Source organism: Cetorhinus maximus, chromosome 10 (genome assembly GCF_964194155.1).
Source record: "Cetorhinus maximus chromosome 10, sCetMax3.hap1.1, whole genome shotgun sequence".
In the NCBI taxonomy this organism is placed as follows: Eukaryota; Metazoa; Chordata; class Chondrichthyes; order Lamniformes; family Cetorhinidae; genus Cetorhinus; species Cetorhinus maximus.
Window position 1 is genome coordinate 24757447 of NC_135888.1, and position 5738 is coordinate 24763184.

A 5738-nucleotide genomic window follows, 5' to 3' on the forward strand; every position below is an offset into this window, starting at 1 on the left:
ACTGACGGATGGACAGTACTGAGGGAGTGGTGCACTGACGGATGGTCAGTACTGAGGGAGTGGTGCACTGACGGATGGTCAGTACTGAGGGAGTGGTGCACTGACGGATGGACAGTACTGAGGGAGTGGTGCACTGACGGATGGACAGTACTGAGGGAGTGGTGCACTGACGGATGGACAGTACTGAGGGAGTGGTGCACTGACGGATGGACAGTACTGAGGGAGTGGTGCACTGACGGATGGACAGTACTGAGGGAGTGGTGCACTGTTGGATGGTCAGTACTGAGGAAATGCTACAATGTACATCTCGGGCCATCCTTTGAAGGAGATGTTAAACTGAGGCCCCATCTATTCTGTCCGATGACAATAAAATATCTCATGACGCTATTTCGAAGAAGAGAAGGGAGTTCTCAATGGAGGCCTGGGGCCAACATTTATCCCTCAGCCAACAGCATTAAAACAGATCATCTGGTCATTATCACATTGCTGTTTGTGGGATCTTGCTGTGAGCAAATTGACTGCTACATTCCCGATATTACAACCCTTCAAAAGTAGTTTATTGGCTGTAAAACACTTTGGGACACCCCAAGGTCGTGGGAGGCACTATAGAAATGTAATTGTGTCTTTCTCGCTCTGATTGTGAGTGTCTTCCCATGTTTGGGGGCGTAGGGAGTCACACTGCCCCTGGTGTGACCAAACCCTCCTACCTCCCCCTCGCCCCATTCCACCCACAGTCCGTGCGGTTCAGCTACACGGCACCGTGTGTTTTCAGGCTCCCACGTTCCATCCCTGGGGGACATGTCCAAGGTTTCCCAGCCCGCAGGCCCATGCGTGCAGCACCTGGTGTGGCTGCTGCTGGGGGTGAGAGGCTTGGGGGAGAAACTGGGCCTATGGCTGATCGACTTGTGAAAATGGAATATTCCAGGTTAATGCGGTGGAAGGGTGTTTGATGAATCACCCCAAACTGGATCCATCGTCACAGAGCAAGACCCTGCTCTTTCAGCCCATTTAGACGTGTGTTTTCCGAGATGGTTGGGACCTCCCTACACGTCCAGCAGGTCAGACTGAAGGTGATCAGCCAAAGAACCAGACAGGGAGATGGTGGGGGCGGGGGGGAATCCTTTTTACACAGCGAGCTGTTGCGATCTGGAAGGCCTGGCACAGATTGCAGTGGAAGCAGATTCAATAGGAACTTCCAAAAGGGAATTGGAGAACTACTGGAAAAGGAGGAAGTTTGCAGGGGGAAGAGCAAAGGGTGGCGGTGTCTAATTGGATAGATCCTTCAAAGAGCTCCCACAGGCACAGAGGGCTGAATGGCCTCCTGCTGAGCTGTAAGATTCTATTGCGTGGAAGCAAGGAGGCTGGTCTCACCCAAACGTCTGAGGTAGCATCAGCAGAGATATCGCGCTGAGAGCGTGCATTCTTTCACAGGGACCAACCCCACCCCCTTCCCCCCACCGCACTGCCCCCACCATCGCCCCCTCACTTAGTGTGGACAGGAGACAGCTGTGTAATTGTGTTCAATGTCAGAAATGATTCCCCACTTTGTATTTAACATTCCGGGGTGAAGTTATTATCAAGATATCTAATTACTGGCCCACAAGAGCCTGGTCTCAGCTGCCTGACAGTATTAAGGCAGATTAGACAGAAATAGAATTCACTCAAACTGCCTGCAGGCAGACAAAGGCTGGATGAATGATTAATAACAAATACATAAATTATGAAGCTATATTTCATGCTCTGAAACCTTTGGTAAAGATTTATATCACTGGGTAATAGTCTGAGGCAGCAGCTGGTGTGAAATCCTGCACAGGGGCTGAGTGTGATTCCCTTCACTGCTGGTATCTTTCATATTGCTTCATCCTCTGGGCTTGTCTGCAGTTTTATTGCGAAGTACCTCACCCCACCCCCTCCCGACCTGCACCACCCCCCCAACCACCATGTAACTATAATCAATCCCTTTTTGGCTCATTATAATGAAGAACATTAGCTCAAAAAATGCAATAAATTCAACAATTCTTCATTTTGAATGCTGGCATCAAACACTCCCAGGACAGGTACAGCACGAGGTTAGATACAGTGTAAAGCTCCCTCTACACTGTCCCCATCAAACACTCCCAGGACAGGTACAGCACGGGGTTAGATACAGAGTAAAGATCCCTCTACACTGTCCCCATCAAACACTCCCAGGACAGGTACAGCACGGGGTTAGATACAGAGTAAAGTTCCCTCTGCACTGTCCCCATCAAACACTCCCAGGACAGGTACAGCACAGGGTTAGATACAGAGTAAAGCTCCCTCTACACTGTCCCCATCAAACACTCCCAGGGCAGGTAGAGCATGGGGTTAGATACAGAGTAAAGCTCCCTCTGCACTGTCCCCATCAAACACTCTCAGGACAGGTACAGCACGGGGTAAGATACAGAGTAAAGCTCCCTCTACACTGTCCCTATCAAACACTCTCAGGACAGGTACAGCATGGGGTTAGATACAGAGTAAAGCTCCCTCTACACTGTCCCCATCAAACACTCCCAGGACAGGTACAGCACGGGGTTAGATACAGAGTAAAGCTCCCTCTACACTGTCCCCATCAAACACTCCCAAGACAGGTACAGCACGGGGTTAGATACAGAGTAAAGCTCCCTCTACACTGCCCCCATCATACACTCCCAGGACAGGTACAGCACGGGTTAGATACAGAGTAAAGCTCCCTCTACACTGTCCCCATCAAACACTCCCAGGACAGGTACAGCACGGGGTTAGATACAGAGTAAAGCTCCCTCTACACTGCCCCCATCAAACGCTCCCAGGACAGGTAGAGCACGGGGTTAGATACAGAGTAAAGCTCCCTCTACACTGTCCCCATCAAATACTCCCAGGACAAGTACAGCACGGGGTAAGATACAGAGTAAAGCTCCCTCTACACTGCCCCCATCAAACACTCCCAGGACAGGTAGAGCACGGGGTTAGATACAGAGTAAAGCTCCCTCTACACTGCCCCCATCAAACACTCCCAGGACAGGTACAGCACGGGGTTAGATACAGAGTAAAGCTCCCTCTACACTGCCCCCATCAAACACTCCCAGGACAGGTACAGCACGGGGTTAGATACAGAGTAAAGCTCCCTCTACACTGCCCCCATCAAACACTCTCAGGACAGGTACAGCACGGGGTTAGATACAGAGTAAAGCTCCCTCTACACTGTCCCCATCAAACACTCCCAGGACAGGTACAGCACGGGGTTAGATACAGAGTAAAGCTCCCTCTACACTGTCCCCATCAAACACTCCCAGGACAGGTACAGCACGGGGTTAGATACAGAGTAAAGCTCCCTCTACACTGCCCCCATCATACACTCCCAGGACAGGTACAGCACGGGTTAGATACAGAGTAAAGCTCCCTCTACACTGTCCCCATCAAACACTCCCAGGACAGGTACAGCACGGGGTTAGATACAGAGTAAAGCTCCCTCTACACTGCCCCCATCAAACACTCCCAGGACAGGTAGAGCACGGGGTTAGATACAGAGTAAAGCTCCCTCTACACTGTCCCCATCAAACACTCCCAGGACAGGTACAGCACGGGGTTAGATACAGAGTAAAGCTCCCTCTACACTGTCCACATCAAACACTCCCAGGACAGGTACAGCACGGGGTTAGATACAGTGTTCAGTATGCTTAAGATTATCGAAAATGCCAAAAACCCACAATGTATTGGAAACAAAATATCTCTCAAATCTTTCCAGTGAGATTTCTCTTAATTCTGAATGATCTCTTTAACTCTGGTTGTACGTGATCTTCTCTTGACCTGTCGTGTCTATGAGCCGGAGCACGGACCAGAGAAACAATGAATCCAAAATGAGCTTTGGGGGTTTTTGCCAACAGTTTGTCTCTGCTCAGTAGGTTCTTGGGGTGAAGCGGGGACATGTAGGCAGAGGGTATCCAGATTTGACCCCTCAAGTTGAGCAGAGGTAATGGTGGAGCTGGAGGTTCCTGAGAGGATGTTTAACGATTATGAAGTGGGGAGATGGGTTTTGCCCCGGGGCATCAGCAGCTGGATGATTTTTTGGAACCACACCGGCTTCCCCCACACTCACATAAATAATTTAACACCTTCATTTGGCCGAGGCTGCTGCTAAAGTCACCTGTGAAACATCGCGGTGTGCTCGGTGAGCACTGTGATCTGTTCCAACGCTCTCCTGTTTGGCCTCCTCCCCTCTCTCAGCCTCCATAAGTCTGAGACTATCCAAATAAACTCAGCTGCCCCAATCCTAACCTGCATCAAGTCCTGTTCACCCATCCTGCTGCTGTGTTCACTGACCGACACTGCCTCCTGACCCACCAAACCCTCAACCATACAATTCTCATCCTTGTTCTCAAATCCCTCCTTGGCCTCACCTCTCCCTGCCTCTGTAATCTCCACCAGCCCCCAACCCTCCAAAATACCTGTGCTCCTCCAATTCTGGCCTCTTGAACATCCCCAATTCCCTCCCCACTGGCAGCTGTGCCTTTAGTTGCCTGGGCCCCAAGCTCTGGAATTCCCTCCCTAAACTTCTGCCCCTATTTCTCCTCCTTTTGGATGCTCCTTAGACCCTCCCTCTTTGTCCAAGCTCCTTTCTCTTGTTTAATTATTTCTTTGTGTTTCCCAGCATCTGATTTACCCTTCCTGTACGGCTCAGTTAAATGCTCTGTATAAATTGTTGTTCTTGTGTAAAATGGTCCACAGGCTCCTATTTATGTCAGAGGTTCCTCATTTCCCAATTATTGGGGCATTCTCGCCACAAACTGGCGGATGGTTTGGACACCTGGATGGCACAGCCCTGTCACCTTAGCGTCAGAGGCTTTGCTGAGGTTAGTGGGACAGGAAAGCGACTGACCCCTATTCTGAGGTCATTACCAAACTTGCTAACATCAGGCTAAGCGAGTCAGGATCGATCCCTTAGTGTGTCCAGTGACAGGCTCATAATAAATTGTGATGGAGACTAGAGAGGAGAGGTCAGTTATCAAGGCCTGCGCTGATTGGTTTTCTGCCTGTGAATCTCATCCACCGGGCAAGACCCAGACTCCGGGCAGATCCAGACTCCGGGCAGATCCAGACTCCGGGCAGATCCAGACTCCGGGCAGATCCAGACTCCTGGCAGATCCAGACTCAGGGCAGACCCAGACTCCTGGCAGATCCAGACTGCGGGCAGACCCAGACTCCTGGCAGATCCAGACTCCGGGCAGATCCAGACTCCGGGCAGATCCAGACTCAGGGCAGATCCAGACTCAGGGCAGATCCAGACTCCGGGCAGATCCAGACTCAGGGCAGACCCAGACTCCGGGCAGATCCAGACTCCGGGCAGACCCAGACTCCGGGCAGACCCAGACTCCGGGCAGACCCAGACTCCTGGCAGATCCAGACTCCGGACAGATCCAGACTCCGGGCAGACCCAGACTCAGGGCAGACCCAGACTCCTGGCAGATCCAGACTCCGGGCAGATCCAGACTCCGGGCAGACCCAGACTCAGGGCAGACCCAGACTCCGGGCAGATCCAGACTCCGGGCAGACCCAGACTCAGGGCAGACCCAGACTCAGGGCAGACCCAGACTCCGGGCAGATCCAGACTCCGGGCAGACCCAGACTCAGGGCAGACCCAGACTCCGGGCAGACCCAGACTCAGGGCAGACCCAGACTCCTGGCAGATCCAGACTCCGGACAGATCCAGACTCCGGGCAGACCCAGACTCCTGACAGATC